At 39.2% G+C, this 14404-nt stretch overlaps 1 protein-coding gene across 2 annotated transcripts in view; it reads left to right on the top strand.

The window, feature by feature from the left end:
• LOC144022177 (low-density lipoprotein receptor class A domain-containing protein 4-like) overlaps window positions 1-14404 on the top strand; it is a 195324-nt gene that overhangs the window by 122160 nt on the left and 58760 nt on the right. The gene's annotated exons all lie outside the window — the stretch shown is intronic.

Below are 14404 nucleotides of genomic sequence, written 5' to 3'. Positions count from 1 at the left end.
TTTGTGGTTGATTGTGAAGTGATATTACCAAGTTGAGTTTGAAATTTGTTTTCTTTTGAAATTGGATTTTCATGCTTCATGGAGACGGAACTTGGGATGTGTACAGCACTCTGTCTACACAGTCTGTATTCACTTATCAATTCAGTTTGTTGGCTGTATGTATCACGTGAAAATACATACTTTGTGATTTCGGCAGTTTTTTGTTTTTATTCATTATCGAGCAGCAACACTTCTGAGTGTTAATTTTGCTGTTGCCATCGTGTGTTACATCATCAGCGATGATTTGAACAAATCAAACCCCAATCAGTTCCTCATTCACATTTGCCGTGGGATTTACTGTCAACCGGCCAAGGGTGTACTCAGCCTTTCACTCGATGTTAGCTGGGATAGATTTCATCTCCTAGAACAAATCAGAACACAACCATTTTAGAAAATGAATGATTATTACTGTAGATGTTTATATAGTCTCAGCCCAGTATTATGTCAAACCAGTGACAAACAGGACCTAGATCGGGATGGGCATTCTCTGTCCTCGAGGGCCTGAGTACTGCAGGTTTTGCAGGTTTCTCTCTTCCAACACAAGCTGTTTGTTTCCAGTCAATGGCATCGTTATGAGTCTTATGCAGAGCTTGCTGATGAGCTGATCATATATCATCTGTTTTGGAGAAGGGAAACATTCAAAACCTGCAGGACTCCAGCCCACGGGGAGCCGAGATTGCCCGTCCCTGACCTTGATGCATGCCATAGGTATAAAACAGCCTTCTTTTGCCGTCTGTAACCTCAAAATGTCGTAAGTCGGTGCTGTCGTAAATTGAGAAACCCCCTTTTTTTTTTTTTTTAACGACTGTACTTGTCTGCGACCCAGCCAAAACGGCTCTGTACTGACCTGCGTTTCGGTCCTGCTCTAAAGCCCTGCAGGTGTCAATAAAGCTCTACTTCCAGGCCACCTAACCAATGTTCGCAAGGAGAAAATTCTGCAATGGACACGGAAATGCATTAAACTGTTTTTTTTTTTTTTTTTTTTTAACTTCTGTCATACTGTACACCAGAAAAAAATTATGTTCAACTCTAGGAAAACTAGTAGACTTTGAATCGACTTGGACTCCTTTCTTGAAGATGGTGACCCAGCTTTTTATGATTTCAGATTTGATTTGATTGATTTCTGGGTTTTGTTCTTAATTATTTTACATGTATAATAGAGAGGGATTTATTTATTTATTTACTTACACTTTTTGTTCTGTTTTCTTTAGTTTTTTTTTTTTTATGTTTTTTGTTTTTTGTTTATCTGTTGAAAAGCTTGAAAATTATAAATAAAACATTGGGGATTTTTTTTTTCTTTTTTTCATCACTACTTTGGGTGGTCCCAAAGGATCGAATTCTGGTTGGTCGGTGGATGTCCCAGTAAGGCTTTTTAACATCCATTATAGGGTACTTGAGGGTATCAAAATGACCTCCGCAAAATATGTGGCTTTCTAACTGACCATTTCCTACCATGGTATGCAGTAAAATAATTCTCATGCAGGATCCCACCATCCCATGCTGCAAAAACAAAAAACAAAAAACAAAAAAAAAAAAACATTGAAGCTGTGGGATGGGAATTCAAAGAGGGGCTGCCATGTTAAAAAACACTGGATTTTCAGTAATTTTGCCAAAAAACAACAACGTTATGTTCAATAAAAGCCAGATTAATATAGAATAGAAATATGGAATTGTTGATTAAAAATGTATTTAGTGTAAGGTCAGATGGGATACCATAACACGATACATCTGTGACCTTGAATACAATAATCGGTCGAAAATGGATGTTGGATATTTCATGTTCTGTTCCTGTCTTTGTAATTCAGTTGAAGGAAAAGCTAAATAAATACCACAGCTACCAAAACAATTATGCACCATTATGAAGTAACCTCAACCTTACTGCATTATCTAAATTTTATCTCCCAGTTGGTCACGGTGGCGTGGGCCGAGACATTGCCGTTTCTATGGCGACAGACTGATTATAGGCTGTGGGACAGCAACCTCTCTTTATGGTCCAGATGTTTGTGAGACTGACTTAAATGAGAACAATATGTCTGCCCCTTCCACCAAGACATTTCAGGCAGGCAATTTTGCAGTTCTTGGTGCTCTACGTGAAGATACTATACCAAATATTTGCCATTTTTAGCAAATAGAAGATTGCCACTCAACTCGATGTCAAATGCTGTGTCATCAGTGGGTGGTAAATGTAATTGTAACTTCCCATCCATTGCTTTAAAAGCCATCATCATTGTGTGAATAACCAAATGAGACAACATTGTAATGGAACTGTCAGTACATGGTATGGTAAGCAAGGTAGAAAGGTACTTTTTCCTCTAGTCTATTATTAAAATGACATGCAATTTCCCCAGCATTAATATAGATTCCGTAGACCAGTGGTCCCCAACCTTTTTTTCCGCTACGGAGCGCTTGACACATTTTATGTATAGCTACAAACCACTCTGGTAAAGTTAGCAAGAGATTGGCACATTCTGAGTTTTTGGCCCAATAACTCAATAACAATAACTTTAGTAACACAATTTGTTGTATGGGCAGTGCTTTTTCAACAGTCTTCGCTGAGACGCGTGCCCAGGGACTGTCAACAAATAGCAATGACTGACAAGGAAAAAAAATAAATACATAAAAATCAATAGCTTCATCATTATTCAATCACGTGTTTCTGCAATAATAGAAGATCTTCAGTTGATTACAGTACAACCCTCATTTTGGGAAAAAAAAAAGGTCTATAGACCCTTCCAGTATGACATCACGTTGAAGTGCGCCCCTAGCGGTGGGAGGTGGGGCATCAATGCGAATGAATTAGAAAACAATCAGTGTGAGCTCGAAAATCGGTCTAACAGTTGATAAATCAGCTGCCAATGCTATGGTGAACTTGTGCACGGCCGACGGATGCGCAAATAGCTCAAACAGAGATGAGATAATTCTTTCGGCTGCCGGCAGCAATTCTAAATCAGACGGAAGACAGTGAGGAGTGAAAGACGAGCACGGTGGCTAACGCGACTGCGAGCAAAACTATGACGCAACTGCTTTGCATGAACAAAAAGTATGAGGATATGCTCAGATCATTTTATATCAGGTAGTTTTTCTCTTTTTCATATACAGCTGGTCATAACATTAACCTCTGATTGTAAATTTGAGGCAGACATGATGAATGAGCCATATCGTACTTTGTTTTTGCATAAGTATTCAAGTCATTTAGAACAAAAAGTTAACGATTTAACGATTATTACAATTAACACTTTAACTCGGGCTTGATTTCTGCTGAGGAATGTGTAGTAAACGACGTGCTGTCTGTTTGTTAGCAGCTAGCAGGCTAAGATAGCTCGAAGACTTCGATATTAATTTTTTGAGATATAATTTTTGAATTATATTTTTTTATATTCATTTTTCTTTTTCACTTTTCCACATTTATTTAGTCATTTATTTATTTCGAATTTTGGCAGTTTTGGTCCTCCATAGTGATCGACATACTGTTTGAACCAAAAACAACATACCTTAGGCTTCCATTTCCACTTTGCCCCCCAACAAACTCAATTTTTTATGTAGCTAGCGGCTCCAAACGACGGGTTTCAATGATTCGCAGTAATGTAGTGTCCTACTCGGGACGTTTTTTATGACACTTGACATTTTTCCCACCTTTTAAAGAAAACGCTCGCAGAAAATCAAGCTCTCTACATTCATTTGTTATGGGATGTTTGCCTTTCGGGAGGCGCCGCAGACGTACAGCAAGACGAGTTTATCCGGAAACAAATAATTTCATGAATAACGTTTTACACCAGTAACCCGTGTCAACCAAAAGATAAATAGAACATACCTTTGCTGCTACGAGACAAACATTGTCGTGTTGAACGCAGCCGACATCCTTCACCCATCCAGACACAAAATAGTTCTAAGAATCCAGGCTCTTGATGGCGTCAAAGCCCTCCCATGTGTAGGCGCTCTTCTTCACATTGAGATAATTTAAAGTATTGTGATAAGTTATTTGGGGGAACGTTGTGGCTTGCTTTGACCAGCCGATAGTGAACGTAGATACGGATCTTTCCCTCCAACCAACTCCAACTTTTGCCGATACCGACTAAGAACGGCTGGTTCTAAGTGTGTCGCAGTAACTATGATAACTATGGATGTTTTTTGCTTCATTTGTGATGTTTAGACGAATCGTTCACCAAAAATGATGCTCCCTCTGTGTCTTTCTATGGATTGTTTGACCACCAAGAGGGTAAGCGGTCGCTAAGCATTCTGGGTAAAGTGACGTCAGCTGGAAGGGTCTATATCTTCATGATTGTATATCTTTACGTCACACATATATGGGGACTACCAACGTAAACTGCAAATCTTATTTTATGGAAATACCATTATTTGTATTCTTTCAGAAGTTTTTTGTTGTTATGATAAGCGGTTCAGATAATGGATGGATATTTTTGTTTGGTGACATAGCGTTATCACCTGCCATCTGCTTATACTACAACTCTTATTTCATGAAAATAATTTCCGGTATTTTTCAGAATTTTTTGTTACTACTGCTCAACAGCATACATGGATGGGGACTACCTGATTGAGACCATCAAAATGTGGTCTCAACATGAATAATTCCGGCCTTTTGTGGTGTTTGTGTGAACTGAGTGTCTTTCTGACAATTATTTTATTTAAGTTCACAATTTACTGGAGACTAACTGATGACATAACATCATTCATTTCTTCCCTCATACAGGCCAGCGGTGAATAACAACCCTATCCAATGTATGGTAAACAGCATGCAAGCTATTTTTGCTGCTTTGAAAGAGCTTTGACCAGCTGATTACTTATCTTCTATTAAAATGCCCTATCATCTTCCGAATGCGTATGAAACAGATTGCCATGCAGAAAGGGTTGTTTTCCTCCTTTCAGGTGCTGCTGCTGAGAGAAAAATGAAAGAAAATGGACTTTACTCATTGTAAGAAATAATTCAAAAAGAGGGTAAAAGCTATTGCACTCCTCGTTCTCTGAATGCAGGCCTTATTTATTGTGAATTAAATTGAAGTGGAACACAGGAAGAGGCTGCGTTTGAAAAGCAGAGAAGCAAAAGAGGGCAAGGCAGAAGCGACAGATAAAGCTTTGAGAGGGTTAGAGAGGAAGAGAGCAGAATGAGGAGGAAGCACGGAGGCAGAGAAAGTAGTCAGGAGGGATGCGGAATCAGAACAGAGAGAGATGCTCTGATAAGTATTGCGGGGAGGAAGTGGGGCTGTCAAGATAAAGACAAACTCAGACAGCGGGAGAAGGAGATTAGAGGCAAGTTTTGACATTTCCAAGAACGATGAAGGTGGGAAGGAGAGCAAATAGACTGAGCAATGAGAAGAGGGAAGACAGAGGGGCAAAAGAAGTTTTTTTTTCCAGCGTGCAGACCCAGAGGACGTGCCACAGCACTTGCACTGGTCGCTTTGGGGGGCCAGGTCACTCCGGCTTTCCTTTTCTCACAAAGAGAGAGAAATAATCTGAAAACATATTAATAACATTTTGACATTTGTCCTCAGGAGTCATTCATTTTTCTTCTTATAATGCCATTTAAGCCAGAATGGCATTCAGTAGAAGAGAAAATAGCATCAAGAAAATAAAACTTGCAGTCCACAATAGGGGATGATTGCTGTGACATTTTAAGGACAGATAGCTTCCGCCTTTAGTGCACATGAACCACGCGACACTTAAAGCGTCATTCTACTCGGACTAATTTGTAAAACTGCGGCACTTAAGCTGCATTTGGGTCGACATAAAGTACATTCTATTTGGTACCACTCTAAACAGAGTAACATTTACACTTGGAAGTGAGTAAAATATTCAGAGTAAATTTTACTCAAAGTATGTTTTCATTTTTTTCGAGAGAATTTGCCTATCCTATGCATGGAAAAAAAAATATTAAAGATTTTTCATTCAGAAATTAGAAAGTAAATTTTGCAAGGAGAGATTATTTATTTATTTAAACAAACAAAAAGTAACACAAGGGTTGAGGAAGGAACTCATGACCGTTAGCTTGGGAAACTGCCACTCTACCACCTGAGCTATGCCCCACCTATTGTTTGCTTAATACAAGTGAATATTGGAGATACGATTCCAGGTGACGAGCGATATACCAACACACAGTAGGAGCTGCGTGGCTCAAGGAGAAGATTGGCTTGCTCCCAACCTCAAGTTGTGAGTTTGTTCCTCAACCCTTGAGTGACTTTTGTTTTTAAACTCCAAGTGTAAATTTTACTGTTTAGAGTGGATCCAAATAGACTCTGTTTAGAGTAAAAAATTACATACAGACTTTACTGTGAAGTTTTCCAGCACGCTTCTGGTATGTATGTCTTTCAACTGCGCCGCTGTCTTGACGAGTCTGACTGCAGTCCAATCAGGATCCTTTGGCCCTGATGATATTCTGTTTTTCACTATGGCGGTGATAGATTTTGAACAAACTAATTCAAATAATGTATTGCATACACACCACACCCGCTTATTAACTCATTTGCTCCCAAAGACGTACTTATACGTTTTTTATGTTTTTTATGCTAGAGCATACAGAATGCTTTGATGCAGCCTCGGAACTGAAGAAAACGCTTGAAGCAATGGTAGTTATTACAAAAATAGCCAGCAGGTGGCAATAGACTATAAGGGATCAAACAGAGCCATGTTGCAAAAAACTCTTTTCCCCACTGTTTTAAACAGATTTGGGATGAAACTTAGCTATATTCTAATGCTAATTGCTGCAAAACTGAAACAAATAGAAATATATCTTTTTTTCCTGATGAAAGGAGAGATGCTAATTTTTCTTTTGGTAGATTCCATGTTTTATAGCAATAGAATACAATACTCTGTGGGCCTTGCAAAAGCAGTCAAAATCCAGTAAAGGGGTTGCTTCAGCGAAAATGGCCGGGAGTGAATGAGTTAAGAACAGGTATTCTGTAGCTTGTTATTTGGAAGTAACTCTCACTGTGGGAACACAAATCCATCCATTTTTGCCTTTACCATAAGTTTTCCTGGGTCACTTTTTCTTCATTATTGTTCTTAAGCTAAGTTGCTTCACCACCCCTGAAGTGTTGTGGTGTTCTTGAAGGGAGGCGTGCTGCATAATTTGAAAACCCATCAACTGTTTCTGATTCAAAAGATGATCTATTTTCCTTCTCATCCTTGTTGACACAAAGAGGTCATAGTTCAAACAACAGTTTTTCCATCTTGTGTTGTTCAACAACCCATTCTTGTTATTTGCTATGACAACCCAGCACAAAGTCCCATTTCATTGTGTGCTGAATGATGCTCTGAGGCCCTTGCTTTTTGATGAAGTGTCACTAGATTTTGACAAATTGTCAAGGCTATTATATGTATTATATTGTCTTCAGACAGTATGGCTCCACGTCGCTGATAGAGATTTGTTTGACTACCCAATAATAAAAAGGTGAGTAAAGGGCATTGGATGTGTTTGCAGTCAAAAACATAAACAAGAAATTTGATGTCATGATGACTTACTATTTCTTCCAATTAAAAGCTGAAGTCTCATGAGATATGTTGAAGTGTTGTGCCACTTTCAAGACATATTTTCCCTCCAAATAGTGTTAGTAGCCTATATCCTTTGAGGTCAGATTGGGAGCGGAGTTTGGCTGCAGCCCCCAATTCTCTGCCCCTCTTCCCCATGTCCCTGCAGACCTCGGTTCTGTGTCACATGCCGTCATTTATTGCAAGCTTGGACCGGAAATAGTCAAGAGACCAAGGCTCAAAATAAGCGGTTTGCATTGCAGTTTGCGAGGCAAAATTACTATTATGTACCACATTAAAAAAGAAAATATAAAATATTGAATTGCAAAACTGAAAATCACCTAGAAGGTCCAAAAAACTTGGCTCGGCTGGACGTGCGCACATTAAAGTGGAACGCACCGGTTAGAAGTCAAGGCTCAAGTAGCTACAAGCTAGCACACCAACTAGCGGATAGCACTAGCACTAGTCACTGCTGTGACTAAACGTGTTGCAGAGTCGCTCCTAAGTTGGTAATCATCACCTCCGTGGTGGTGAATAAGCTACACTTCTATTCTGAGAAGTATCGTTCTCACAAAGAGTTGATGAGGAAAGACAGAGAAACCATGCTAATTGCTAAGCTAACCTATGTCTGACACGGCTAGTACATTTAAAACCGGAATTAAGTGCTTATGCTGCATTCGAGAATGGTCGGAAGTCGGAAACAACAGAGTTGAAACTTCCCAGTTCCGACCTCAAAGCGTTCAAGGTGAAAGTAAACAACCAAAATGGCGGATAGTGATAAATAGTTTTTTATTTTGGTCCTCAAAACTCAATTTGACCTCCATAAAACTTACCTTTTTGCAATTTTGCTTCATTTATTGATTTTATATTATTTCTTAAGCATACCATACAGTTAAGTAGTTTACCGTATAATTTCATGCATTGATATAGCGGCAATACTGTCATGTGCGTTGGGTTATGTGAAGTTATGGCGAATATTTATGAATGAAGAAAGCTATCTAGTTTTATACTTGAGTAAATTGTGTTTTGCCATTCAGAGTAAATGTCACATTGTAGTCCGCCGGTGAAGTCGGGGTCCTTTTTTTCTTCCGACTTCGCAAGTGGAATTTCCAAGTTCAAGGGGGCGTTCCCGTACACACTTCCTGGTTTGAATTCGGAAAACTTCCGACCATCCTCGAATGCAGTATAAGTGTGATTGAGTCCACTTCTCACAGATGACTGATTGAAACCGATTTAAAGTAGACAACCACCAACTTAGCAGGCAAATTAATGTGTTTGGACTCGAGAGAAAATCTGCTCGCTAAACATAACCACAACTGGAAATTAATTACGGTACGGTACACAACTGTCAGCCAGGAGGAGTGGCCTATTAGGCAAAAAATATTAGTAATGCTATTTTTTTGTTTTCACAATGATTTTGGTTTTGTTTGTTTTATTTATTTATTTTGTGGTCAAGAGACTCTCAGTGTTTGAACAGACATCTAAGCAAATAATGAGTGACTAGGAAAACTTGTTAAACTTAGTTGTCAGCCTTTATTTACATTTTTTTTTTTTTAACATGTCCTTAAGAGCAGAGTATAACTTGAGCATCAAAAGCAAAAGTTGCTGAAGCTAATTTTCGCAGCTCTGTTTTATTGACTACAATGGGTTGTCTCAACACAACATAACTGTTTGACCACGGACAAGTGTTGTTTTTCTAAGTGCACAGAATTTGTTAGCTTTGTTTTGTGTGGCAACGTAACCCTAACCCTATTTTATTTTGAAAGTATCCGGACTGATGATGGTTGAGAATTGAGGTCTGCAAGGACATGGGAAGGAAGGGCAGAGAATGGGGGGCTGCAACCAGATTCCTTTGCAAATTGGCAGTTCAGACTGTCTAGTTGTTTTGAGTTAATATCAATGAACTACAAAAAAATCCTGTTGAAATGAGGTAAGTTCTGGTTCACTTCCTGTTGAAGTTAAGTCACTTCCTGATTAAATCAGGTCACTTTTGGGTCATTTCCTGTTGAAGTGAGTCACTTCCTATTAAAATCAGGTCACTTCCTGTTGAACTCAGATCACTTCCTGTTGATTTTAGGTCACTTCCGGGTCACTTCCTGTTGAAATCAGGTCACTTCCTATTGATTTTAGGTCAGTTCTGGGTAACTTCCTGTTGAAATCAGGCCACTTCCTGTTGAAATCAGGTCACTTCCTGTTGATTCTAAGTTTGTTCTAGGTCACTTCCTGTTGATTTTAAGCCACTTCCAGACAAACAAACAAAAAAGTACATTACTAGTCTACTGTGTTAATTGGTAAGTGCAAAAACTCAGAAAATGAAGCTGGATTTGCAGTCACTTACTTTATGTCCTTTCTTTTGTGTAACATATATCTCATAATAAAATGTGTTGCTTATACATATGTGTGAGAGAGAAAAGGAGTGGCGCTTGCATGCTGTGACTTGTCCTGCCCAAATCCAGACAGCAGTCAGAGAATCTGTGTCCTCCCAACAGTGCAGCATGACACAGCAACTCACCCAGCTAACAAACACACACGCATCCCCATATTGCCTTTTCCAGCTAGAAGTAGGACAAATGAGAACGCGTGCAAAAGATGCAAAAAGTAGGGAGAGGCAAAACAGGACGAACAATGTTAGGATAAAAGAGGGAGTAAAACAAAGTAGTGCTGATAAACAGACGCACGCTCAAATTTAATAGTGGAAGTACATTGCGTGATTTGTTCTCCAGAGTGCTCGTGGTGCGAGTGGAGTAGCTGAGTGTTTTTGGAAACTAGGTCATTGTTCCTCCCACTCATTCTGTCTGATCCAGCACATGGATTTTTTTTTTTTTTTTTTTCAAGCCCTCTCGTCCCGTCTGTTGGGCAAATGCAAACGCTAAAAGGTGAGTAGTGAAAATAAAGCACTTTTAACACCGTACATTCAAACACAAGACAGAGGCCCCTTCTTACACAGCACACACAGATTGGGGAAAGATTAGGGTTGTACCCGGAGTGTCCAGAAGTGTTCTTGTCTGCCAATAGCCACACACTGACAAATCAGCTTTTAAATATGCAGCTTCTGCATATTGACTCATCACTAACAGTGCCAGAAGAGAAGCAGTGCAAGAAGCGAGCTGTGCAGTGAGTGAATGGGCAGAGGAGAGAGCGGAAGGCAGCAAGAGGTAGAGAGGATGTGAGGAACGTCAGAGTTGATGGCAGGAAAAGAGGCAAACAAAAGAACTGAGGAAATCGGGGAGTTGGGCCAATGAGGACCAATCAGGAATGTGAATCTGGAAGGAAAAGATGGTGTGAATCAGCGTTCTCAGGGCTATGAGAGTGCAATCGGTTGAGTTCCCAGAAACTTTGCACTCTCATAAAGTATGTCTGAGGTTATGCTGTTCCTAGCTTGCACTTGTGCACCCACTGAAGCAAATCTAAAGATGTCTTTTTATTGGGGTTAACCTTCTGATAGAAGGTAATAGTGCCAAAGAAATGTTATTTGGGCACTGAGAGCTGCAGCATTCAACTCTGCGGCCTTAGCACATGATTTGATGGACTCACTTGATTCCGACTTAGTCACGCAGTCAGTTCCACTTCTTCTTATTTCATTTACATTGGGGCAGTCCTTTTAACCTTTGCAAAGTTTGCACACATTGATCAAGTGTTTGGATGGCCAAAAGTGCAAAAATAAATAAATAAATAACAGTGAAAATAAGGCTTACGGCCATACTACTCTGAGAATGCCTGATCTCGTCTGATAACAGTCAAACTAAAAACAGATTAAAAATTTAATTTGAAAATTAAATACAAAAAATATATAAATAGAAATAAAAACAACTACAACACATATATATATATATATTAGTGCTGTCAAACGATTACAATTTTTAATCTTATTAATCACACTTTTCAATTTTGATTAATCACGATTAATCAACTAAATTACTTGCGTATTCGCGTAATATAAAATAAATAAAAAATACCGTAATATTTTGCCATTAACGTTTGTTTTTTTTAACAATCTTCTTATTTTTTTAATCACTCACTCACGCTTACATCATGTAAGCCGCACGTGATCTCCCAGGCGGATAAGTGAACCTACGCCATCCGGCACCGAAGGAAAGTGACGGTTCCACTCCTCCACCTGGAGCCCTTGTTTTTTTTTTTTTTTTAACAATCCTTCGAAAATGTCCAAGGCAAACATCATCATAGTGAGTGATCGCCCGATTCGTGAACACATTTTCTGGGTGATTCTTTTCAATAAATTCCAAAACTTGATGGAAACTTCAGGTACAACGAGGCATCTTCTTCCAAAAAAGGCCCGTCTTGTCACAATTAAGAACTTATTGTGCAACGTAACCTTCATCAATCACCAATTGTTTTAATTTTTGCACAAATTTGTCAGCTGTTAGTTATATTTACGTAAAACTATATAAACACGTCATGGCCCGAGGGGCGAATGACGAGGACGTTTCATAGACACATTCTCTACATAGACACATTCTATTTTATATCTATGGTCAAATACTCTTAGCCAATGGAATGCCAGGTAGACACATTCTATTATGTATCTATGGACACATACAGTACAGGTCCCTCTTAGCCAATGGGATGCCAGGAAGATGCCAGTAATAGCCAATGGCAGAGCAGCTGTAAGTATGTTGCGTTCAGTCAACTTTGGGAGATGCATATATATATATATATATATATATATATATATATATATATATATATATATATATATATATATATATATATATATATATATATATATATATATATATATATATATATATATATATATATATATATGGGGGGGGGGGTGTTTGTGTGTGTGTGTGTTGACAAAATGGTTGGTACTGGTCACTGACATAATTTGACACCAAGCTGACTTGACCCTATCACAGCTGACTTTGGGCGAGGGATGTGTTACACCCTGGACTGGTCACCGGCGAATCACAGACTAACAAATATAGCACAAATGGAATCTCCCGTTTGGTAACGGCTCCCTTTATACTGCAAGTCCACTGCATGCCCGCTGCTAAAGTGTCTTTATGGTGGTCTCTCCCCACTAACTTGGACCTTCACTAGTCCATTCTGCCTTGTCCCGCTGAGCTGGAAGAAAGAACAACTAAAAAAAAAAAAATCTCCATGACACGGCGCTGCAGAGGGGAGAGAGATTTATTACCTGACCCGTGCTGCCTACTGGGACACTATTGACACTGACGACCCTGTGATGCTCTGGTACACATAAGCAGATGGATGGCTGAGTGGAGGAAAGGGGCCCGATACCAAAGATAAAAAATAAAATAAAAATAAAATAAAGGAGGGTGAAAAGGAAGATGGCAAATAAGATCAAAAGTATACACAAATTGATAGTGAGAAATGACAGGGAAACATTTCAATGTTACAACTTTAACATTGCACTAGACATTGAGGGTGGACACGTTTTATTTTGTTGCTTTTAATTGGTTTACTAGTATGCTTTAATCTACAAACAGATAACTGTAATGTCAAAACAGCAATTTAATGCTGTATTCTGATTTCTAAACGGTATAGTCAGTATGATTGACGTCTGAATATTGTATAAATCACCATTTACTACAATGACTACACCAAGGTGTAGTCATTGGAAGAGCGTCTGGAAAGCACTTTCGGCGGATTCACCATGTTGAATCGACGTCGGACCGTTGTGACATTTGCTCTCTTTGATTGGCGGTTAGCTTGTGAATCAGTGCAGAAAGCAAGAACAGGAATTGACGATCGCGGATCGCGATGGAAGGCCTTTTCAATTTTGCTCATTTTGTACATTATCGCATCTTGACAACAGTGAAGCAGATACGAAAGGTAGACGTTGAAAGATACATCACCACACACACCTTAATGTCCTGGAGAGGCGGGAAAATGGAAAACAGAAGAAAAAAAACTGTGCACCGCAGATGCCATACACATGCACACTAACACTCACTAATCTGTCAAGCCAACAAAAGAAGGCAAGCTTGGGCTGCATTTGCATGACAAACTGGCCCCGCTAGGTTGATTGAAGACAAAACAATTTTCGAAGACAGGCTGACTGTGTGGTATGGTGCCGACCACCTCTGGGTGGGCCTCATGACCAGCAATTGGAGTGTTTGTGCGTGTCTGTGTATGTCTCATTGATCTGCTTGTGAGTGTAATGCGCATAGCATTCTGAAACATGAGGTGGTATGGGGATATGGGATTTAGTTTGATAGCAGCGAAACAGAATTCATGGGATTAAAATGTGTCATGCTGCAGCTGCGTTTGTGCAAGTGTATGAAGTTCAAAGATGCGGGCGCTCCTTCAGAAAATGGAGAGCCGTGTGTGCATGTCAAAGCTTGCATGTGAAGAGTACTGTCGGGGTTTGTTGGAGCATGTATGTCTTGTATGACACAGAATTGAAAAATGGACGGATACTTAAACACCTTGAAGAGCATTAAAGGGATATGAAGGTACATTACCAGCAGGCTGATTTACTTTGTATTAAAATTACAATTTCGTATCCGCTTTTAGATGGTATCAGTGAAGGCAAAGAGGTGATGAAGATGATGATGGAACTAAAGACAAACTATTATAGAAATCATTACTCTTAGCCTCTAATCTCAAATGTAAAGATAACTTTTTCTTTTCACTATTAGCGCTTATTTTTTTAACAGTATAATTACACTTAACCCTGGTAAAATGTTGCTAAAAACATCTGTGCAACATTAAGTGAAACCTCGGAAATGGCATTCAGCTGGAGGCATGTATGAGACATGTTGACGTGTTAGTGCACTTCCTTTTTTACACCTCTGGCTACCATATAGGCCTTGGAAAAAAAACAAAACAAAACTCTACATTGTAGCAAAAATAGTATGTTTCAGAGACATATACAAAAGTTTGCTCCATTAATTAA

The sequence above is a fragment of the Festucalex cinctus genome, chromosome 7 (genome assembly GCF_051991245.1).
Source record: "Festucalex cinctus isolate MCC-2025b chromosome 7, RoL_Fcin_1.0, whole genome shotgun sequence".
Taxonomy (NCBI): domain Eukaryota; kingdom Metazoa; phylum Chordata; class Actinopteri; order Syngnathiformes; family Syngnathidae; genus Festucalex; species Festucalex cinctus.
Note: the sequence above shows the minus strand (reverse complement) of the source record. Positions and strands in the feature narration are given on the sequence as shown.